The sequence below is a fragment of the Psammomys obesus genome, unplaced genomic scaffold (assembly GCF_907164565.1).
Source record: "Psammomys obesus unplaced genomic scaffold, mPsaObe1.curated_primary_1811, whole genome shotgun sequence".
Classification (NCBI taxonomy): Eukaryota; Metazoa; Chordata; class Mammalia; order Rodentia; family Muridae; genus Psammomys; species Psammomys obesus.
In genome coordinates this window covers 17689569-17715299 of record NW_026592118.1, presented here as the reverse complement: position 1 = coordinate 17715299, position 25731 = coordinate 17689569, and the positions used below count along the sequence as shown (strand labels likewise).

The 25731-nt window shown below is 37.5% G+C and overlaps 1 protein-coding gene and 1 non-coding gene across 2 annotated transcripts in view; one reads left to right on the top strand and one right to left on the bottom strand.

Annotated features, from left to right (window-relative positions):
- The window catches only part of Magi2 (membrane associated guanylate kinase, WW and PDZ domain containing 2), a 1360055-nt gene that overhangs the window by 101708 nt on the left and 1232616 nt on the right, over positions 1 to 25731 (top strand). The gene's annotated exons all lie outside the window — the stretch shown is intronic.
- LOC129681126 (U6 spliceosomal RNA) lies at positions 14906 to 15012 on the bottom strand. The gene has a single exon (XR_008720782.1). It is a non-coding gene; the product is annotated as a U6 spliceosomal RNA (small nuclear RNA).

The window sequence follows — 25731 nt, the reverse complement described above, 5'->3', positions numbered from 1 at the left end:
AGGCACTCACATACACAGAGGCAGACATACATACAGGCACACGTATGAACACACACACATCCACACAGGAACTCACAAACACACTGAGGTGCTTGTTCAGGCACACACACATGCGTACACACACACACGTTACTTATAATACTGCTAATTGGATGAACAGTGACATCAACTGTATCTGAATTTGTCCATTTCTCTTTGAAATTCTGTCAGCTTCTATCAGTGCATTTTGACCCTTGACCGATGAGAACAATAGGGTATTTGTTTCCTCTTGACAGATGATTTTCTTATTGCACAATCACACTCTTTGTCTGTGGCAGTCATTTTCTTTGTGCCAAGGCCTGTGTTGTTGAGTAGTAATAGGTCACTCCTGCTTTCGTAAACTAAGTTTTCCGGATATATCTTCTCTAGCCCGCTTTCCTTTACCTGCCGTGCTCTTTAACTTGAAATGAGAGCCTCACAAGTGGCAAGCGGTTATTTGTGTATATCCAGTGTGCCAATCCTGGCTTTTGTATTTATATTTAACCTAACTAACGATTGTTTTGTGTTCAGTTTTTATTCAGTTCTTTTCTTTTCAGACAGTCATTACTATGCTTGATTCTCCTTTCTTGCATTACTATGGATATTTGGACAAATTTTGGGAATTTTCTTTCAAGTTCTTTATAGTGTTTTTAATTGATTTCTATATTCAGTCTTTATTACAGTTACTCTTGTATTACATACATGAGTTTTAAGAGCCCACTTGTACTAACATTTTACTATTTTCAGTGTTGTGAAAATATCACTTACACAGTTCTCTTTACTTGCACTACCTTAAAATACTTAATGTCTTCAGTCTCGTGGTATAATTTTTGTCTCAATACTTAAATACAATTCTTAAATTCATGAGGAAAAGATGAGGTATCGTATCTACCTACTTTTCTTGCTCCTCTTGTTAACTGTTAGGTTTCTCTTTTTTATTGTACCCTTTTCTTCTAGAAGAAAGTGTGTTAGCTGATCTTTAAAGGTAACCCTGTTAGTAATAAAATTTTTGGTGTCCTTTAATCTGGCAATGTATATGTTTTCCCTATGTTCTTAAAAGTGGTTTATTAAGGTATAAAATTAATAATTGGTAAGTATCTTTCCTTTAGTATTTGAAAAATAACAATATCACTTGTGTTTTGTTTTTATGGGTTAAGAGAATAAGCACCATCATTTGAATTGACTTCTACACAGCTGTTAATTTTTTTTGAGATGTGTGTGTGTGCGCATATTTTGTCTCTAGCATTAAATAACTTAATTGTGGTTTTTCCTGTTTGAATTTTCTTAACTGCTTGCATCTATAGAATTTTTATTTTTATTTTTATTTTGAAGAGTTTTGGGCAGTTTTCAGCCACTTTATCTTCGCTTCCTTCCCTCTCCTGATAGAAATGGCAGACTGTAACTGTCCCACAATCCCTGAGACTTTTCCTGTCAGTGTCCTTTCTTTCTACTATCAGGTGGATGAGTTCTTTCATTCTGTCTCTCTATTCCCAGCTTTATCCTCTTGCCTTTAAGGAAAATTTCCATACTTATGTTACTTTTCAGTTCACTACTTTCTACTCTTTCTTTTGTAGAAAATATTTGTTCATATGCATTCTCAACATTTATTTGTTTGAAATGCAGTTGTTATTGACCCTGAAGTCGTTTGTGATTCTCTCTTCCAATCCTCATTAGCTAAGATGTGCTGCTCTAGTTCTCTGGACTGTATGTGATTTACACTTGAATCATGGATATTTTGCCATGGATATAGATTAACAGAACTCTGATCATTGTATTGTAGCCTAAAGTGACTCGGTTAGGTCTTATACAACTGTCTTGAGGTGTGTCTGTAGGCTCTCGTTGCCAGTTTAGAATAAATGAAATGTTACAGTGGTCAGTTTGATGAGTGGTGCCCTAACTCATTCTTGTCATTTCAGCGAAGTAAAAACAGGATTTTCTAGGGCTTCAGGTACCTCTCATTGTACCAAAGGGTACTGAAGAATCCTGACACTAGAAGTTTCTCCTCACCCTCAAATCCCAATCTTAGGACTCTAATGATTAGGAAGATTCCCAGCCACTGGTGACAAAGAAATTTTTGAGACAGAATAGTGTTCTGTCACTTGTTTGTTCATTCGTTTGTTTGTTTTTTAGTTTATTCGCCTATAAGACTCTTGCTTTGATCTTTTATGATTTCCTACATACATGGCATATACCTCACTGGAAGTATTACAATGTTGATTCTCTGGATATAGACTTTGTGTTGCTGTTGTTACCAAGTACAAGAATTAGAATGCTTTACAGAAAAAGAACATTTGAACAATGAGTTGATTAATGCAAAAATTAATTCATTAAAGCGTACATTTATTTGTAAACATGCAACATTGAACATAGCTTACTTAACCAAACGTACAATGTACGTGTACAAGTGTACACACACACGCACAGGTTTGTACCTGTGTGGTCTGCATTTGTTTATGAATATGTAATACATTTGTGTGTGCATGTGTGTGAGTGTGAGTGGGTGTGTGTTGGAGTTAATTTTAGGTGAGATGAAAAGAAAGGAAATATTCTTGTTGTAACTATAAAAAGAGTTATTTTGTAAATATTTCATACACTGGCTGAATGGATCAAATTAATAGTTAAAAAATTGTCTACTTATTTCAGACACATTTTGAAGGCTGGGCCTGTTACCATATAAATCTCAAATGTGAACAAAAAAGCATAGACTAAACATAAGAAAGATAAATAAATCAGAGATCTGGCTTAATATTGGCATTCCATGCTTTATAAATATTTCCACATACAAAGGTATACCATACTTAACTATGTAAGAGACAAAAAGTTCCAATAAATTTATTTTTACTGATTATAAAAAAAAATCAAAGCAGTTAGAAAGCTGTCAGATATTGCTAAGCCATTATATGACAGTAGTCAGTATATGATCTTAGATTTCAATAGAGATTTGTGGGAACTGATAGGATCTTATTTCCTAGAGGTAGATGTTCTTTGTGGGCAGAAAGTAAAAGACATAGCATAGTAACTGCTATAGATTATTTTTAACTCCTCGTCATTTCTACATTTAGGTATCCTGACAATCCAGCAAAAATCTGAGAGCTTTCCTGAACATATTTAGATCAAAAGTGAAAATTGGTGAACAAGGGTAGCCTTCAGAAAGGACATAGAATTTATGGAATTTACTTTTATTGATTGACTTGTATTCTTTACAGTATGAGCTCTTTCCTTGATGAAAAAACTTCTTTTTGAAAATCAACATGATTGCAATTAGCAATGAAATGCTCATTCCCAGCTGGCAGCCCTCTGCTGCAGGCCATGCATAAGGTTCCTGATGTATCCCAGCATGCACTGTCAACAAGCCTGATGAGAAGGTCCTGGGCTTTTCTTTAGCTATTAGTTGGCTTCTGAGTCCCTTTGTGATATTCTTTTACTAATCTGAAGAAATCACAGTTTCTGGATATTGGTGATATTAGAGTAGTGAAACATGCTTTCCAATACGCAGACAATATGCAAGTGAGTGAAGTGACGCTAGCATTTATTTCACACAATTTGCATAATTATACTATGCAAACACTATAATTTTCACAACAATTACAGTGTTACACACTTATGCATGGGAATATCTTCCTTTGGTTTGTAGGTGATTTTAACATATTTTCTTAATAGAATTAAACCATCGTAACTCATTTGTTTCAGGACTGAAAGTTTAATTGCCACATTTTCTTTTTCTCCTCAGTATTGCAGTAGACTGTTTTGGCTTCAGAACATTTTTACAGGAATATTTGTTCAACACGAATTATTTTATTTTCTCCTCTTAAAGGTCCACACAACATGAAAAGCTCCAAGATTTGAGGAGTTCCTAGATCGATCTGTCTGCTTAAAAGTTAATCACCACTCTGAATACAAGGCCTGTTGGAGACTTTGCATTCATTTATATCAAAGGGATTTACTGTTTCTCTTAATGTTGCACTGTACCGATTGAAACTGTGGAAGTACCTGGTTACTAGAGAAAGAAAAACTTCTCCACTTATCTCAGTCCTGCTTGCTGATGTAGATTATTGTGGGGCCTGGGAGATTTGCAACACAGCAGGCTACTCATTAGAAACTGCAGAGTACAAATCAAATTCAACAGTAGATCATTCTAATATAACAATGTTGTTAAGCTCTAACTGAATTTATAATGAATATGCTATTTTAAGTCTCTGGACTAGCCAGACTTAAAATGTTATAAAATGTTACCTTATGAGTTTAACACATGCTTAACATATATCATTGTACAAATCCTTTTAGTATTATCATCTAAATAAATAAGAAGCGTGCTCTAAACACATATGTGAGTTTATTTATCTCTGGAAATTTCTTTGGATACATTTGGCAATGTCACCTTCTATAAAGAAGCTACTTTTTCAGTGCACTTCTATTTGCATATTACTCTACAGACATGACCCAATTTATAAACCCAGCATTTTATATCCAGGACTTAGAAAATATTAATTTGTGTGCTACAGTATCTTTTTCAATAAAATCTACCTATTGAATCCATGTCTTATGATGTTAGTGCATATGCCATCTAGTTTTATCAGTATAATTAATTTGTTTTATGACCCATGGTGGATTACTAATCAGGAGTTTTGATAAACCTCGCCATTTATAACATATCACACACACATAACATAGATAAATAGATAGATCGATGATACAGATACATAGATCTATATTCGTATGACAATAGACAAGTAAATGGATAGATGTATGGGTTCATACCTAGTGTTTACACAGATGGATAGATATATAGAGACCTGATTTGAGAACAACGAGGGTCACGGACATGTCAAATGCTTTGTGAAGACTGCATGGCTTTCTGGGTTGCCTTTAGTTAAAAAATTACCTCAAGCATTATCAAAGCAATGGTGCCACTTCCTGCTTTTCTTTGGAGTTCACAATCTGTTCTGACCAGTAATCGTAAAATTATTTTTTTAAAGGTAAGCTCAGCCGAAAATGGGCACCTAAATCATTATTTGTAAAAGAGAGCAACAACAACAATAAATAATAGGTCAAAGTCCACGTGGACCAACAGAGAACATTCTCACAGTATTAGTTTCTGTCTTACCCTCTTGTTATTGTTATAGTCCCTTTTCCTTGCAACACTGTCCTTGTATATGTGCGCGCTTAAAGAATGCTCACTCCTGTGTTTGTGTGTGTGTGCATGAGTGTGTGTTTACACACATGTATGTAACCTAATATATATGTTATATATACACATGTAACCTGTTGGATTCATTTAGTGTTGCTCATATGTATATGTATTTAAGGGTGACCACATGGCACTGGATCACCTACCACAGAGTTCCTCCCTGGAGCCCAGTAATTCTCCCTCTCTTGTTATGTTTTCATCTCTTCATTGGGGAGTAGAGCCTTGTGAAATCTCCCCACACACTAAGGTTTACTAACATCATTCAACAGGTCTTGTGTAGGCAGCTATGGTGTTAAGATTTTTGTGGGTGCACCTCTCCTTTCACATACTGAACACATTATTCTGCAGTAGATGTCCTGGTCTGCTGACTCTCACAGTCTTTTTGCTCCTCTTCTGTGGTGCTCCTTGAACCTAGAGTGTAGAGGTTCTGTTGTAGATGTATCAGGTAGAACAGGATGCCCCATGATGGGTTTTGTTCTTTGCGCTTTGATCATTTGTCTTTCAATATGATCTCTGTATGGATTCTTGAAATGGTTTTTTTGTTTTTTGGGTTTTTTTTTTTGTTGTTGTTTTTTTTTTTTTTTTTTTTTTTTTTTTTTTTTTTTTTTTTTTTTTTGCTATTGTTGTCCATCTTTTTTAAATGTTTTATTTTATTTAAGTTTATTTGCTTTACATCCCAAGGGTGCCCCCTCCCTTCTCTCCTCTCAGTACCTCCTTTTCCTCCCTTGTCCTTCCCCTTTTCCTTCCCTCCCCCAGAAAAGGAGGAACCCTCCCCCTGTATCAACCCTCCCCAGAAAAATCAAGTCACATCAGGACTGAGCATATCCTCAGACTGAGGCCAGGCAAGGCAGCCTTGCCAGGGGAAAGTGATCTAAAATCAGGCAATAGAGTCTGTGTTAGAAACACCCCCTCATAACCGCCACCCCACCACCTCCACTCACCAGGTGACCCACGTGAAGACCACGCCACCCATCAACCACACATGTGTAGTTGATGTCTCAGTCACTGTAATGGATCTGGGTTACTTGTCCCTGTTGGTCTTCCTATGTGGTTCCTGTTCCCTAGAGGTCCTTCCGTCTTTCCCCCAACACTTCCACAAGACCCCTGGAAGCTCTGCCCCATGCTTGGCTGCACGTCCCAGCCTCTGTCTAGATCTGTTGCTGGATGGAGCCTCCCAGAAAATATTAGGCCTCTGTCTGCAAGCAGAGCAAAGCATTATTAATAGTGTCAGGGGCTGCCTATCTACTGTGGGGTGGGTCTCAGGTTGGACCAATCCTTGGCTGGACATTCCCTCAATTTCTGTTTCCTCTTTATCCCTGTACTTCTTGTAGGTGAGGTAAGTTTGGATCAAAGGTTTTGTGGTTGGGTTGTTGTAGAATTTTTAATTTCAGTTGTACTTTCATTACCATCTTCCACATGGTTCACATATGTCTAAGATTAATGACTTCTAATGATAGTTCTTCTGAGTAATGTTTTTTTCAAATCCTATCCTTCATTATCTTGTACCAACTTTAGTTCCACAGGAACGTTAGGTTCCTTGTATGAACAAGACTATAAATGAGCAGAGACTGGCATCTCCTATTGTCTCTTTATTAGAGAGTTGTGAACATCAGGGATTCTAGACTGCATGACCCCTAAGAGACCTTCCTACCAGCCTATGTCATGAATCCAATGAATTTTACAAAGATGCTTTTGGAAGCCCACCAACAGAATATTTTCAGTGATTTCTGCTTGACTGACCACTACGTCCAAAATTGTCACTCAATTAGGATTTCCCTAAATGAGGCAATGCTGTTTGTGTATGCGTCAAGTCATCCATGCTTAACTTTGCGTAGCTGGCATTCTGAGCTCTGGGGAGAGTTTATGAAAATCCAAAGATTTATTTTTAGTAGTCCTACAAGCATGAAAAGTTGCTAAATGTGTTTTCTACTAAAAAGATAGTAAGTAACGCTTCATGTATTCTCCAGCAGTAGGTACATTCTTTCCATCTTTAATTTATATATTTCTTTATCCTATAGCCGCAAGGGCTGTATTTCAAGATAAACAAAACAGCTAATTACTGTGGTTTTGATTTGCATATAGATTAGTATGGTGATGTGGGCCCTGTGACCACACAAGTTTGAATCACTGAGTCCAGTGAAAGAGTTGACATTTTTAATCATTCACCTCAGTGCCTGGCACTTTAAAATATTGGATCAACAGGCAAAAGATTTAAGGTGCATGTCAATCCCTGAGTGCTTTGGCTCATGCGAATTCTTCACAGTGTAGATTGGTCTGTGTTCCTTAGGAAGTGTCCATCTTTCACACTGAAGTGCTTTTAAAGATTGGAAATATTCCATGAATTATAATTTTGTACATTTTCACAATACCAAAGCTTAATTTGATGTGTTAATCATTTTAGTTTTTTTTTTTAATATATTTTGACCTCAACTGGTACATTAGACATAGTAATCCATCTATAATGATTATGGAACTATACTTTAAAAAGTCTATTCATATTTTCCTTTTACTTTCATGAATAACATATTAGGCAAAAATTATTTAATTTTTCCTAAAAGCATAATCTTTATATTGAGGAAGTCTCCCGATATAATGGCGAAATCTAAATCACAGTTGTTATTCAATCTTGCACTATCTTCTTGTGATCTAGTGGTAAGTAATTATAATTTCAGAATGCCCTTAAACCTCAAGAAAACTTAATAGATGTATCAGAGAGACCTTTGACATTTCAACTGACTTAAATTCAAATACTTGAACTTATTGTCAATTCTGAATGCCTCCAATATCTTAAAATAAGAATATGTACACATACAGAGACATTCACTAATACCAGCTATACATTCTAAAAATTTGGTTTTCTTTTTTTTTTTTATTCTGGAGTACATCCTTTTTTCACTCTGTGTAGCTTTCCTTGATTTTACAGTGAAATCCATATTTTACTTACTTGCTTTCATATTTAGAACTTCAGATTTTTAATTTAATTTTCAGTGTTGTGTCAATGTAGGTATAGGTTACTTCAGGTGCATTCTGTAGTAAGATACCTAAAACAGCTGTGTTTCATTAAATAAAGTCAACTAATTTTCTATAAATTTTAACAAGCAGTTTAAACTTGCGTTGTACACTATTTTCTGTCCAATTAACTATGCCAAGGGTCACAGGCTTTTCATATTTCCAATAAATGTTTGACTTTATATTTTAAAGAATAAAATTTATAGTAGTGATTTCGCTGTAAATCACTACTATAATCAAAATATTCTAGTTTCAAGACAAGTGATTTAGTTCTTTTATGAACTCAGAGCTCAGGAAAAATGACCCTTTAACCTGTATCCTGGAACCTGCCTCTAAGGTAATCTTGCTGTCCACCCATGTTCTTCCGTCCATCTTCTCATATATTTGTCTTTGCTCCTCAGAAACACAAAGGGATGTATTCCAATAGTTACTTCTTTTTTTCCCTTTTTTCCCATTTTTACATCTACAGTTAAAATAAAACTGTAGGGTGAGAGAAAGTTTGATGATTTTACCTGGGTAACGACATAATTACTGCTTCCTCTCATCCTTTTATAATAGTAAATGCATTAAACCTTATGTTCAGAGAATATGTTAGAAAGACAAATTCAATGTTCGCTTTGGGATTTATGTAACAGAGGCGGTGCATGAGCATGCGTACCAAATCCTGACGCTCAGGCCAAGCTAGATATTTGGCTACCTACATGTCCCTGAGGTCTGTTAGAAGCCTTTCTGAGCATAGTCCCAGGGTCTCCACCCTCCAAGCCTCTGCACCTCTATAGAGTGCAAAGTGTAGTTGGTTGTAACTTTTTAAAATTTCCTTTCATCAGTTGTCACACTTATTTTAAGTCAGAACTGAGCTTTGAGGAATGTGAGCCTGAAGTTCTTACTATGTAGTTTTTACTTCAGGTTTGACAACATGATTCTTCTGCCACTTAGCTGGAAGAACAAAAATCCTTTAAATGACTGCTGCAGGCCAGGAACTGTGCTGCAGTCGGCATCATTAGGATATGCCTCCAATGAGGTTCTCTGAGACTGCTGAGTGTTCTGATTTCACAGATGACAGAACAGATTATGAGAGCAAGCAAACCACCCAGGGTAGTGGTGAAAAGTGAAGACTATGGGTTTTAAATCTCATGAGGTTTATCTAAACATCAATGCAGAAAACAAGAACATCAATATTATAATCAGGAACATGTTGTATTGCTTTTCCAAAGGCTCAGGAGAATGTAGTAAAAATAAGCATAGAAAACAGACCATGATGTCCAGATTTAGTATTTTTAACAGTCACCTTTAAGCCACACAGCATTCTACAACCTCTTCTACCTCACTGGGCTGATCCATTGAATGAAAAATAAGGATAATAATAACAGCTATGGCACAGCATGGTGAGGATTAAATAACTAGGAGTTTGCATACAGAACCGATATCTAGCATAGTATATTAAGTTTTAATTATAAAAGTCCCAAGAAATGATCTGATTTGCCCATAATTTTATTAAAAAAAAGAAGACAGAAATACCATCTAGTTATCACTTCTGTCCAACTAAGTTTACAATTTTAAGCAGGCGTAACATTTAGAAGATAAGTTATGCTGACGTTAAACTTGGAATTTCTTCGTGTAATTTAAGAAATCTCTAAGACATCTCTAAAACCTGCCTATTCCGTTCAAGAAACAGTGTCACCTAATTACAACTTTATGTGGATGTTGGTTAGAAGAATGAATCAACAGATTATGAGCATACTGTAACAACTTACATGTCTGTATAAGTTAAGGATAGCATATTTTATGTCCAAAGGAAATGTTATGCAGGAAGCAAGGCCTGAGAAGTGATGCTGCGAGTAATTCTACTCAGATGTGTGGAATAGCTCTCCTAAGCCTTTAAGGACTTAAGACTTCCTGAATATTTGTCAGAATAAATGATGTGGAAGAGGGTCATCATATCCTCTTGTCTCCTGAATGTTGGCTTTCTCCGCATTGCACATCTTTTTCTAAAACACAAGAGGACAGCCTGATTTGTGCACATACATTTTATGCTGTTAACATTTCAAGAATAATAAAACCATTTTTATCCGATAGAAATATTCTTTTGAAAACAGTAATGAGCTACATAAATGTAAATATCAAAAGAGGCTGTGCAGAATGAATTCTCTACCGTCTCCTGTTGTTTCTCTGATGGCAAGGAAAAAAAAAAAAACTAGCCATTTGGTCTGTATAAACTTGGTCTGAATAAAGTAATTCCCCAGACTGTCTTTCAAAGTAGCTTTCAATATGCAAGTCATGGAACATTTATGGTACAGAAGGTCGTAGTTTGAGGTTGAAGACACTGAAATTGGTAAGAGATAGCACTGACTGTCAAGGACCTCGTAACTAGTTATTTGGTCCTATCAACTTAGTTACCAGTGCAAAGTAAAGTTATTTAATCTGTTTAAAAGTTTAATTAATAAATACAATGGATTAGAGACAATGCCACAGAATGCACATTCATGAAATGGTTTCCCACTATTGGACACAATAATTACATGAAATGGTATTAGGGATATGTTAATTTTAGTTTTCAAAAGCTCTAGCAGTTTTCCTTATTTCTGGAATTAAAACAGAAGGGTTCCAAGGAAGCAAAACAGAACTTATATAAAACTGCTTAAATAACATTTTTCTTTGAAGCAGACAAATAAAACATGTCCAGCAAATGCATGTGATCGCCTAATTAGCTGTCATTTAGACTATGAAACTTCTTGTTTCATCAATAAAGCTGTATCTTACTTTCCTTTTTATTTTTATCAAGTACACTATTATATCTTCAAATATATATATTTGTATTAGAATAAGAGACTTACCAACTAGCATTGTTTTAAATCAGATTTTACCATGTAATTTTCCCCTCTTAGTATATAAGGATAATTTATTGTCATCAGAAGATGCTGTGTAAATGATGATAAGTGGTATATACTTAGCCTGCTAAATAAGACAAGACTAATTTTTTTTTAATTTTAGATTTTCCTCGGGTATAATTTTGAGAGTCTTAGTAATAAAATGTATGCCACTATATAGAGAGATATGCAAAAGGATTTCTAGATCAAAAGTATATTTGTAATTTTCACTCTACTACTTTTGCATTTCTTAGACTTTTCAACTGAAGTCTATCAGTGGGGTAAATGGAGTGTAGCCCTGAACACTATCTCAGCACTGTACGTCAGAACGTGTGATATAAAAAAAGTAATATATAAATCAGGGGAACAGTTCTATCCATTGGGGCTCCTGTACTGGCGGAAGTGCAGCAATGGAACCTGAAAATGAAGCCCAAGCTAGAAGAGGCTGCTAGCGTAGAGTTCCCTCGGCTACAGTTGCCCCCATGAAGTGGAAAAGGAGAAATTGTTCACTCTGTGTCAAAGACGCTGTAGACACCAGAAATCCCTTAAGGTGAGGATGACCCACTGGGCAGCAGCTGTAAAGAAGGTAAGATAACAGAGCGGTGCCACTGGATTAAGGAAGGAGAAAACAAACATTTTTTTAATGTTGACTTTGTATTCAACGAATTTAACAGAGTTGGTTGTAAAGAATTATATGCAGTGTGGTTAACGATGGCACCAGACCTTACTGTCTCAATATGCCATTGGTTTTTCTATAAGATAGAGTAGATGGAAAGATAGTAAGTTAGTCACTATTCCAAACAGCAAATATTTTAAAGCACATTCTTTATAAAGTTAAATGGTATTTAAATTTTACTAGGACAAAATAAAAATAAAAAGGTTTGAAAAACTTCTGAAATTAACACAAGGATATGAGGACTGTTGAGTTTAAGGTTGAATGAAAAAATAATCACAGGTGAATATGATGTAAAATGAATTAGTGAAACAACCATGTCCTGTGCATGCTGTGGCCCATGTACTTCACAGAAAGCTGACAAGAAAAATTTCTTGTCTGGTTAAGAGCAGAAGCTGAGGTAGGAAAACCACATCAGAATCTTGCAGCACAGCAAGTTTTGACTCACCAAACTCTGGTCTAGGGGACTTCATCAATTTCCTCTAACTACAGAAGAAATCTCCTGGAAGCAATGTTAACTAGTTTCATAATAACATGTTACCAAGTCCATTTCAAAGATATATGGCCATCTTGGATTGCCTTTTTCCTGGCATATCCCTGAAGTTTGTTTGAGAAATAAAAGTAATTAGTGGGATTGTGACCACGGAAAAAAAGAAATGCCACTATTTGCAGAGAATATGAACACCCTTTACCAGGGTGTGAAGTGGAAGTTTCTGGTTTCTTTTGTGAACTTAGCTGTGTCATGTGAATGTGAGTTTTGTTTGGGTCGCAAGTGTTTGACGTGGGAACGTTTTTCACCTGGGAAAAACAGCCCCCATGAGAAGGCACATGATGTGGTCAGCTGAAAGCTATCTCGTGTGAGGGGCGTGGTTTTTGTGAGCTGCAAAACATCCTCCCGTGGACTTTGAGAAGGATTAAGTAGACGCCCACAGACAGTGAGACAAGGCTTTGTGCTTCTCCCTACTTTGGCTTTGTTGTGGCTGGTGTGTATCCTTAGCTGGTCTCCACTGAAAGAAGAACCCCAGAGAACTGCTCACGGTGCTTTGGCGGAATTTTGCGGCTTCAGAAGACTTGTGCCATTTGGGCGGAGTCTAGCCTCTTCTACTGATTCAGCTTCTGCTAACCCATGTTGCTGCTGTTGCTTTGCTAGCCTGCTGGTATCCTGACAATTGAGTTTGGTAATTCCCAAAGAACCCATCTCCTCTTATCAATAGGAAGTAGATTAGTAGATTTAAAAAAAAAAAAAAAGGCCTGTAGCCCCTTTCCTTTCCTTACTAATCTCCTATCTAAGGATCTAAGGTCGGGGGTTGAAAGGGAGGTGAAGGAGTTTAAGAGCATTAAATATTAAAGTAGGTGTTTGAAAACTCTAAGCCTACAGGATGCTAAGGAGATCTGGAACCTCTGTGTTCTCAAAGCGCCAGTATAACAACTTGCTTCTAGGTGTGGATTCAATGAACAATTGGTCAAAGTCAAAACAACCCTCGCCTTGAAGGAAGAATTGAAATATTCACTCGTGCACAATCTCCTTGCAGGCCAATATGAATTTGTGTGAGCTTAATAGTTGTGCTAACACGGAAAGAGAGGTCAGTACTACTTACAGGGTAGCTGAAATGAAATCCTGGACCTGGGGATGAGAAGTTTACAGCAACAATAACTTCTCCCGTCAGGAGAAGCAGAAGTCGGGATTGTTCATGGATAAGCAAACCGCACATTGACGGATTTTGCCAGAAGGACAGGCTTGGTTTAAAATCGTAGATGCGATACTAGAGAAAACCTTGTGCACGTTCTGTAGGAGGGGGCAGTGCTATATTGGGAAAAGTTAGATGAGACATTGTTCAGGGAGATTTGCCTCATGAACTAGGCTGAACTTGAAAAAGATAAAAAGTTAAATGCAGGGTTACCTTCTTAAATTTTGTATTGAATATATATTATGTGACAACCTTGGTGTCAACTGGTATTTCTAATAGGTGAAGATTCATAAGATACTGTGTGAGTACTGCAAGGACAATAGGAAGAAACAAAGCTACTTCTATTAGTAAGTCATCGCCTGATGAAATTAGAAATTTAAATGGCAGATGTGACTAGGAAAGAGCTCCTTACACAAAAATGAGAAATTTGATATTTGGAAGAAGATGAGAAGAGTCATCCAAGAATAATCCCAGCTGTGGTGAGTGTTCCTGCTCCATCAAAAACAATGGATACATCGGTTTGGTTTGGTTTGGTTTGGTTTGGTTTTTCCCAGCCAGAGCCATTTTTTCCCTTCATTTGGGTTTCAACTAATTAAATGTGAGAATAATTTTAAGTAGATAAAATGTAGAACTAGTTATTCCTGAACATTTTCATGAAAAACATTGACAAGTAATTTAGTAATATTTTTAGTTTTTATGACTCTTCAAGTTTGGTCATTCCTTTTACAACTATGGCATAGTATTTAGGAGGATATTTTCTTGCCTAAGAACTAACCAGCACAAATATAAATTTTTAAAACCAATATATGACACTCAATGGTTCATTTTAACTCACACTATTAACTTTTGTGGTTCTTGGGAGTTTTTTAAGTTACCCAAGAACATGCACTGTGTGAACTCTCAGTTCTGTGATGTAAAAACTTCAAGGAACAGCACTTCATTTTTCAGTATGCCCCAACAGAACATTGAAATTTGAACTAAAAGACCAGGTATGTTTAAAGTCTGCTGTGGATAGTTTTATTAGTTTTTCGAAACAGAATTCTATCAGTTGCTTAGCTTAAACAGAAACTGATTGTATCAAAATTCTGAGGATGACAAGGCCAAGACCAGTGTCTTCTCTAGGTCATTTCTCCTGAGATAATCTGTACCATTCCTCCTCCTGTGTTTCCTGGCAATGTTTCGGCAGTCTTTGAATCACAAACATATCGCTCTAGCCCTTTTCTATTACACCTGACAGTCTAACTGTGTGTATCTGTATCCATATTTTCTCTTTCAGTAAGGATGTGGTGAGATTGGGTTGGTCCACTGCATATTCAGTTTAAACTCATCTTAACTAAGGACCTATACAATAATCTGAATTCCAAATAAGATCCTCTTTGATGAATTACTCACCACGGTCAACTTAATAAACATTTTGTCACTTCCCAAAATTCTTTGTGGCTTTTTGGTTTTCTGAGGTATGTACAAGCATGGATACTTTATGAATCTGTGTGTCACCTTTGCACAACAGTCATGCTAGTCTTCTCTGTGTCACTCCCATTTTAGTGCATATGGTGCCAAACTGAGCATTGGGGAAGCTTTTGTTAAAAAGAAGATAAGTCAGTATAATGCATTTCCCATTGTTGGATTTGATACCTTGCTTCTTAAAGTCCAGATGAAAATAGGAGTAAATACATTTACTTATTTTATGGATGATTTTTCTTGTGCTGTTGTCCTTGTCTTCAAAAAAATTACATTGACAAGCAAACTTTGTGATTAATCTTTTATTCATTGTGAAGTTAATTTAGTTTCCTATAACTTGATCATTGGATCAAGTTCTTAACATAGTATATAAATTACCTTCAATCTGAGACATTTTTAAAAAGTCAGTTTAAAACCATTTACATTGTTGTCATAGTGTAGATTAAGCTAATAAACATTTACTCATGACCAAAAATTATCCCATTAACCTATTACATTAGTCCCATCCATACCCCTGTATAAAAAAAAATGGCCATGTACATTTAACATTAAATAGAGATTTTATTTTTACGTTATAAAAAAACAGTGAGTAACCAAAAGATACAAAATAGTTTGTGTTGCTTTTTGTTACTTTAATTGCATATAAATGAGCAATGGATAAGATTTCAGATGCCCTAGAAACCCAATAAGAATTGTATGGCCATCAAAGTAAATCCACAGAGGAAAACCTCCTGGAGAGGATTACAAAGATGAAATCTCTTTATTAGTTCTATTGCAGAGCGCACTGGTGCACAGAATTGACTGTTTGTTTGTGTGCCGTTTCTAACAGGTGTGCTTTATGTCAGTAGCTAGTAAACTTACTGAAGCTCTGCGAGTTCCGACAGCATCACGCTCTCCATGTCTTAACACGGGAATCATTCCTACGGAGAATAAAAATAAGACTTAAAACCTTTGTTTTTAGATGACTCATTTGTTCGTGCTTTAAATAGAAGTATTAAGAACTTGGGCTTTTTTAATATATGGCTCAGACTACCTGGTATCCGTCTTACGTGCATTGTAGGGTAAGGCAAGTAAGACCAGAAGAAGGGGAAAACTAATACATACGGGCATCCTCTGTGTGAGGTTCCGCTGGAGTCTGCCTCTACCTTAAGGGTTTGCCTTCCTGTCACCCCAAAGTGAACAGATTGTACATCCAAGAAGTGTGCTTTCCTAATTTCATAATAGAAACATGTTGGCCTGAAGCCAAACAATGAATAGTATGAAAATGTGGCATAAGACATTATCCAGCATCAAGAGGTCCACAGGAAGACCAACAGAGCCAACCAGGCCCCAGGCCCTGGAGGAGTGGGGAGGCTTGCTCAGACTGAACCATCAACCAAGGAACATGTGCCCATGGGACCCTACAGAGATGTAGCCCATGGGCATCTCAGGTTTCATGTGGGTGCCCTAGTGAGTGGAGGAGGGGCTGTCTCTGGCACGGACTTCGGTGCCTTCTTTCTGATCATTTTCCTCTAGCAGGCTGCCTCTCTGGCCACAGGTGAAGAGTATGAATTCAATCTTGATGCAATGTGATCTGCAGGAGTGGGTTGGTAGCAGGGGTGGGGTCTCTTCTGAGCAGCAGAGGGGGCATAAGGGAAAGAAGGAGGAAGGATGAACTGGGAGGAGAGGAAGGAGGGACCTACAATCAGGATGTAAAGTGAATAAATACACAATTTTATAAAAATAATAAAAGAAATCATCCAGCATCAGGATAATGTAAAATCCTCAGCACTTTTTCTAAGTACCAGCTTTCGGGAGGTCACAGCAATTCAGTGCCTTAGTGAATCGACTCAACCGTCCAGTACTTTGAAACTTCCCGTGTTTAGAATTTCCAGCGTTAGTTTTAACTGGTCCAGATTTGCTATATCTGCAACATGGTGACAAAGATCCTCATATCCTCGTGTTCTTGAAGTATCGTCCAGTACTTTGAAATTTCCAGTGTTTAGAATTTCCAGCGTTAGTTTTAACTGGCCCAAATTTGCTATATCTGCAACATGGTGACAAAGATTTTCATATCCTCGTGCTCCTGAAGTAAAGTCATTTGGACATCATGGAAAATAGCACACAGCCTTTTTTATATCACTATATTTTTTCCAATTGACAGTCCACTTTCTCCCATTATCTCAATACAATTTTCCATAAATTTTTCTACTTCTATTTATTATTCACGGTCTTCCATGGTGTTTATGATATATTCCATATCTATGATAAATATGTCCAGTGGTAGAACAATAAACTCCCTCTATCACCTTTTTCTTGAAAGTTTAATTTCTTTGATAAATAAGTGTATTCCGTAAATGTGCTAATGGAGAGAATATAGGAAATTGGCACTTATTAAAATGTATAAGTCAGATGCTTTGCCAATACTGCCATTATTTTCTGCATCATTTAAATAAAGGTACAGATCAGTAATTTTTCAATCTTATGTTTAGATGCAGGATTAAATTCAGGCCCATTTAACACAAAATGGATTTCATTGTCATTGAGTATGCCAATCCGGTGGGAAAGTTAAAATAGTCACTTCTTCCTTTAAATATGTTTCAAGCATTTCTTGAAAAAGTACTATTTACAACCTGTGTGTGGCACATCAGATTTTACTTTTTCTTATAATTCTGTATTGAAGAATACTTCCACTATATTTTTGAGTTCTGACATGTGGGCAGACTTTCACAGTCACTGAATACATCTTTTTTTTCTAAGAGTTTGGAGCTCTTGGCAACAAAGTGTGCCTTACTCAGGTGTTCTGGTTCTCTGAAGATGTGCAAGAGCAACCAAGCCCCTCAGAATGGCGGAGGGACTCCTTGGGGTCATGAGCTGTGGAGAGAATCTTCCATGAGACCAAGATAAATTGCTATTTTATGTATGTAATTGTGTTTAAGGATCGAAGTTTAAAGTAAATGGCCATATCTGTTGAGTTCTAGAAACAATGAAAGACTTCTCAGAATGTCTATGCATACACGTTCAGCATACACACATCCTCCACATTTAATCATGCCCACAAGAACACATGCATGCACATGCGCACGCACATGCCTGACTGCATTCACACATTCAAGGAATTTGTACATATAACCTAGTCTAGGGAGACAAATAATAGAAGGAAACTGGAAGGTAATTGTTGTAAAAAAATACCACTGAAAGAAAATAACACAAATTTGTCAACAGATAAAGCACTTACAAGAAAAATGTTGCTGATGACAGATATAAAGCTGTGCCTAAAGTTTAAAATTTTAATAAAGCTCTTATTTCTATGAAGGAAGACCATGAATCATAAATGCTAGAACTCAAAATGTGTTGATTAGACAGTGCAAGAAAATGGAGCACCAATTGTCAGAATCATGAAGAAGAGAAGCAAAATCTAAACCATCCCAGAAATATAAAAAGAAACAGAAGAAGCCACGCAAATATAGACTCTTATGCAAACATAGACAAGGACAGAACATATAAATAAGGTGATGCCAAAAAATAATATAAAAGTGGAAGGTAAAAAATACTGGGGAAAATGATATATACATGAACAAGGTAACACAGAACTTGCAAATGCGTAATTGAGATCCCTGAAAAAGGAACAGAACAGATATTGAGAAATTTAATGAAGAAGAAGAAGAACTTATAAACAAAAAGAATATGTTCAATTTGTTGAAAGTGTATACCATATACCAATGAAAATGGAGCCAGTGAATACTGAAACATCTTTCTGATACATGCCTGGGCTATGTGTGGTTAGGATCTATTGTAGGGTATTTTTTAGCTTTTTATTATGCAAAACTGACTTTAAGAGACAGGAAAAGGAGAGATTTTGATGAGAGGGAGAAATTTTTTTATTAGACAACAGAGATAGTTTTAGTGATATCTTGTATTGCATTTACTGTCTGGGAAAACAGGTTATAATATATATTGTAAATTTACTTAAATTAATTTTTAACATTTTAATAACAGATAATAAACTGGCGAAATTTTTATATTCTAATTAGAATGATTAAATAGATAATTACTGTTTATTAATAAATATTATATTAAAATTTTCTTTGAAACCATGAGTCAAAATGGATTTCATTGTTTACATAAATTAAAAACTGAGGGTGGCTTTGGATTTTCTGTTGGTAGTATGTAAGATCAGAATTAGTGGATAAAGACTTCGTTATATATATATATTCAAGGAAAGAAAATATAATCCAAAGATTTTATGCCAACCCAAGTTATATTTAATATAATGCCAATATCAATAAATATTGCTGGTGATTAACTTGAGTACTCTATGTATTCTGGATATTAGCCATGTCACATGTAGGGTTGGTGAAGATCTTTTCCCCAATCTGTAGGTTGTCATTTTGTTCTGTTGACAGTGTCCTTTACTTTACAGAAGCTTTTCAGTTTCATGAGGTCCCATTTATTGATGGTTGATCTTAGAGCCTGTGGCATTGGCATTCTGTCTTAGAATTCTGTCTCTTCTGTGCCAATGAGGTCAAGGCTCTTTCCCACTTTTTCTTCTAACAGGTTTAGTGTGTCTGGTTTTATGTTGAGGTCTTTGATCCACTTGAACTTTACGTTAGTGCAGGGTGATAAATATGGATCGATTTGCATTTTTCTACATGTAAACATCCACGTAGACCAGCACCATTTGCTGAAGATGCTATCTTTTTTCCATTGTATGGTTTTGGCTCTACCCATCAGGAGATGCCGAGACTCATACCCAAACTTTGGGCAGAGTGCATGAAACCTTACAGAAGAAGGGGGAGATAGAAAGATCTAGAGGGAACAGGCGCTCCACAAGGAGACTAACAGAGTCAAATCCTGGGCCCCAGGGCCCTGAAGAGACCAATACTCCAACCAAGGATGATGCATGGAGAGGACCAAGAACCCCTGCTCAGCTGAAACCCATAGGTTACTCAGTTTCCAAGTGGGTTCCCTAGTAAGGGGAGCAGAGACTGTCTCTGCCATGAACTCAGTGGCAGACTCTCTGATCACCTCCCCCTGGAGGGTACAGCCTTGCCAGGCCACAAAGAAAGATGCTGCAGCCAGCCCTGATGAGACCATATTAGGCTAGGGTCAGATAGAAGGGAAAAGAGTTCCTCTGCATCAGTGGACTAAGGGAGGGGCATAGGAAGAGAAGATGGAGGGTGAGTGGGACTGGGAGGAGATGGAGGATTGTGCTACAGCCTGGATACAAAGTGAATCAATTGTAATAAGTAATAAAATAAATGAATAAATAAATTAAAAAATAAAATTCTACTGTGACTCTTCCTGGGGTGGGGGAAGGAAATAAAACGAAATATTGCCCTTCTAAATGAGGATTGAGCATCTTCCCTAGGGTCTTCCTTGTTATTTAGCTTCTTTAGGAGTATAGATTTTAGTATGTTTATCCTATATTGTATGTTTAATAACCACTTATGAGTGAGTGTATACCATGTGTGTCTTTCTACTTCTGGATTACCTCATTCAATAAGATCTTTCCTAGTTCCCACCATTTGCCTGCACATTTCATGATTTCCTTGTTTTTAAAAGCTGAGTGGTATTACATTGTGTATGTATTCCACAATTTCTGTATCCATTCCTCAATTGAGGGACATCTAAATTGTTTCTAGATTGTGGCTATTACAAATAGAGCTGCTACAACAGGGGCCTACCACAGATGGCCCCTGAAAGATTCTACTGATCGTGGTATCAAAGCAGAGGCTGAGAGTCATAGCCAAACTTTGGGCAGAATGAATGAAATTTTATGAAAGAAGAGGCTATGGAAAGACCTTGTCAGGACAGGAGCTCCAAAAGGAGACCAACAGAGCCAATAAATAAATAAATAACTGGGTCCTGGTGGCCCTCCAAAGACTGATACCACAACCAAGGGCCATGCATGGAGAGGACCTAAAACTTCTGCTCAGATATAACCCATAGACCCATTCTCCATGTGGGTTTCCTAGTAAGGGGAATAGGGGCTGTCTCTGGCATGAACTAAGTGGCAGGCTCTTTGGTCACCTCCCCCTGGTGGGTGCAGCCTTGCCAGGCCACAGAGGAAGACAATGCAGCCAGTCCTGATGAGACCTGATAGGCTAAGGTCAGATAGAAGGGGAGGAGGTCCTTCCCTATTAGTGAACTAGGGGAGGGGCACAGGGGAAAGAAGAGGAAGGGAGGCTGGGATTGTGAGGAGATGAGGAAGAGGGCCACAGCCAGGATACAAAATAAATAAATTGTAATAAATAATAATAATTAATAAAAAGTGCAATAAAAGAAATATTGCTCACTGACAAAGGTCAACCCTCAGTCAATCAAGAAAGGTTAAGAAAATTTAGCAAAATGCCTTGTAGTCAAAATTTACTATATTTAATGGGAATAAGACTGAAACAAATATGTGGATTAGGCTAAAAACAACACAATAATTTTCTTCATTTTATTTATTCATTTTTCATACAATATATTCCTACTGAAGTCTGCCCTCCTTCTGCTCCTCCTAGATCTCCCCACCTCCCTTCCCCCATATATCCACTGCTCCTCCATTTCCCTTCAGAAAAGAGCAGGCCTCTTAGGGGCATCAAGAAAATACAACATAGCAAGAAAATTCAACAAAGCATCTTATCAAGGCTGGGTGAAGCAACACAACAGGAGGAAAAGGATCACAAGTGTGGACAAAAGAGACAGAGACACCCCCAGTCAAACTGAGTAACACAAAAATTCCAAGCTAATCATTACATATAGGCAGAGGACCTAGCTCAGACCCATACATGCTCCCTAGTTGCTGCTTCAGTCGCTGTGAACCTCCATGAGTCCTGGGTAGTTGATTTTGTGGGTCATGTTCTCCTCTCCTCGTGTCCTCCACCCCTCTGGCTCCTCCAATCAATCCCTCCTCCCTCTCTTTCACTGGGTTTCCCAAGCTCTGCCTACTAATTGGCTGTGAGTCTCTCCATCTACTGTCATCAGCTGCTAGAAGCCTTTCTTATGATGATTGGACGAGGCACCTACTTACGATTATAGCAGAATATCATTAGGAATCATTTCATTGACTTTTTTTCTTTTTCTTTTTTTCTTTGCCAATCACATTTGCGTCTATCCTAGGTCTTTGGACCATCATGTTCCTAGACTTCCAGGCAGTACTAGGCATGGGTTCCCTCTTATGACATGGGCTTCAAGTTAGACCAGTCATTACCTGGCCTTCCTACAAGTTCTGAGTGACCATTACCCCAACGTATCTTGCAGACAGGTCAGGTTGTAGGTTGAAAGTTTTGTGGAAAGTCATGGAGAAAACATCTTGGCAGTTTTTCAAAAGCCCTGTATGACATGAAGCTACCGTGTATAATTACTATGGGTATATCTGAAGATTGCTTCATCTGCAAAGTGTGGAGTCAAGGTGTCGCTTATACTGGATGATCAGTCACATGATGAAGGCCACTTGGTGGGATTACTTAACCCCAAAAAGCTAGTAACAAGCATTTTTAAAAAACAAACATATTGCTAAATAATAGCTAAAATGGAAAAGGTTGAATAGTTCTGAATGGCAGCATTAATGTTAAAGTTACATAGTTAAAAGCTGAGTTGTCCTTTCAATCCAATAATTAATCAAACATCTCTTTATTTTATTTTGAGGCAGTACAGGGATCTCAAGAGAAGAACAGTATACTACAGCATGTAACATGGTAAGATCATACCGTGGGGAACTCAACACTGGAAATTTGAGTAAAGCAACAGGACGTTTCTGTCACAAGAGTGTCCAATTCAAATTTTGCCTGTAATTACATGAATTCCAGGGTCCTACATGCTTATCAGAGGATGCCTCCAGAGATTTATACTTTCCAGGATGAAGACTTTGGTTTAGAAAAATTTCTAGAGATGGGCCAGAATTCACTGTTGTTCTCACTGGTGAAAAGCTCAAAAGTTACTGAGCAGTCTCTTAAACCCACTTTGATGATCCATCAGTGCTGGCTCCTGTTGTTCTGAAGTGGGAGACTGGCATTTTTTATTTTATTTTTTTCTTTTTTTTTTCTTTATTAATTACACTTTCTTCACTTTGTATCCCCCCTGTGGTTCCCTCCCCTCCTCCCGTCCCAATCCCTCCCTTCCTCCACCCCCTGCTTGCATGCCCCTCCCCAGGTCCACTGATAGGGGAGGTCTTCTTTTCCTTCCTTCTGTCAATTAGGTCTCATCAAAAGTGGCTGCATTGTCTTCTTCTGTGGCCTGGTAAGGCTGCTTCCCCCTCAGGGGGAGGTAATTAAAGAGCAGGCCAGTCAGTTCATGTCAGAGACAGTCCCTGTTCCTATTACAGTGGAACCCACTTGGATACTGAACTGCCATGGGCTACATCTGTGCAGGGGTCTTAGGTTATCTCCATGCATGGTCCTTGGTTGGAATATCAGTCTCAGGAAAGACCCCTGTGCTCAGATTTTTTGGTTCTGTTGCTCTCCTTGTGGAGTTCCTGTCCTCTCCAGATCTTACTGTTTCCCACTTCTTTCCTAAGACTCGCAGCACTCGGCCCAAAGGTTGCCCATAAGTCTCAGCATCTGCATTGATAGTCTGCAGGGCAGAGCTTTTCAGAGGTCCTTTGTGTCAGGCTCTTAACTTGTTCCCTCTATTCTCCTTCTTCTGATGTCCAGCCTCTTTGCCTTTCTGGATAGGAATTGAGCATTTTAGTAAGAGTCCTCCCTCTTGATTAGTTTCTTTAGATGTACAGATTTTAGTAGGTTTATCCTATATTATATGTTTATATGAGTGAGTATATACACTGTGCATGTCTTTCTGCTTCTGGGACAGCTCACTCAGGATGATCTTTTCCAGATCCCACCATTTACCTGCAAATTTCATGATTTCCTTGTTTTTTGTTGCTAAGTAATATTCCATTGTGTAGATGTACCACAATTTGTGTATCCAGAGACATGAATGTGGAGGCAGAAGTGATAGAGTTCTCGGTGATCTGGAAGGTGGAGTAAGGGATGAGTGTGACCAGGATACATTGTACATATGTATGAACTTTTCAAACAATTAGAAAAATAGCATGTTCAGCACCTGGCCCCCAGTCCCTTACATCGGAAATATCTAGTAAATGTCAAATTTCATATTTTCTACACATTTTTCTGTTTCTCAGACTTTCCACTTGCCAGGAAGGTTAAGACAATTCTACGAAGAGAAAGAGTTGCTGCCTAAGTCCACAGTGCAGCAAGAGTCACCAAAACTTGAAGTAATCTGAATAGTTGCTTTAAACTTGAGATCAAGATTTCATCAGTCTTTTGTACAGTGAAAGATGATGGCTCAGATTTGTGAATGCCATTGCTCATTTACCACATGCAAGTAATCCTTTTCGTCAAGAAGAAAAACAAGTTAGAAACAGAGGGCCATTTGTTCATGAGCCATACACTAAACTAGAGAGAGCAAAAGTAATTGCAGCATCAGGCTGGGTCTCGCTCCTCCAAACTCAGTAGGATAGAAATAAATAAATTACCCCCTAGCAACACTGCCTGATAAAAGAAACATCTCAGTGCTTCAGCAATAAGTTGCCAAGGGGAATAATTAATCATTATGAAACCAAAGGTTTTTTTTTTTTTCTATTTTGAAATGACTAATATTTAGAGAACACTAGCCACATGCCAAGCTTGCAGGTAGACGCTGTCACGAAGGGATCTTTTATGCTCCTTGCACCGCATTCATCTCTTGTCCTAAATATAGGCAGGAAGATTTTCCTGGGTCACTGGCTGCTGCCTCTGCAAGCAGTACCATGTGGTGGAGATACCATATCAAGAAGTCAGGGATATCTCTCTGTGTGTATCTCCGTCTCTCTCTCTTTATCATTCTCTCTCTCACACACACACTCATGCACACACAATTAAGAGTTCAGTGTCCACTACTGTAAGGTAGGAAAGGATCTTGTAGACTGTCAGCTGTAGATAAGAACATGCTTTATGAATGGATGTTGTCCTGTGAGAAGAGAGCGAAGAGAGCACTCGGGCTTGGAACAGACACTATTGTAATCATTCAAGAGGTAGTCTCAATAGATATCTAAAGTAAGTGAATCATGGGACATACAGATTCAAGTCATCACCTTCATCATATCAAGAAGGGTTGATAGAATCTTGATCTCAAACTTAATGCAGTGCTTTGGATTAATTCACATCCGGGGCATCTCTTTTCACAGTGCTGACTTGGGCTTCAGCTTCTCTTGTCAATTCTCTTTATCTACAAGTGAAATGAAACCCTGGACATGGAGAGGAATGTATACAAAACACTTCAGCTATTGCCTTATTCCCCACAGGGCCAACGCGGCAGTTTCACAGTGCTCCATTTTGTTACTGTACTTTCAGAGAATTTACAAAGGATTTCACAGAACTCACAATGTAAAATTCCCCGATTTGTGCCCGTTTCAAGATTAAAACATAGTTTAGAGATATCTTAAATTCAAGACTCAGAGAAACACTCTTTATATTTCTTCTGAAAAAGATCTTTAGTACTGAGTGGGGGCAAGGTTTCATTGGCTTTCAATTCCAGATTTGTTTTAATGAAGTGATTTGTGTATATGTGGGCTTTTACAGCAAGATGGTGTTAACACTCAGACAGGCACATAGGTAGTGAAGTGGCTGCTATAGTGAAGGAGTGGAGTGGAAATATTTGCCCATACAGTTACTTCCAAAATCCCTGGAAGACTCCATTAACAAAACACCATTGCTGGACATCAGATGCTTGTCCCTATACATCCTTTATATCTGCTACTTTATTTCTATCTTTTAACCTATACCTTACCTTTGCTCTCACTATAACATTTTCTGGACCATGGCATCTGTTTTTTTTTTTTTTTTTTTTTTTTTTTTTTTTTTT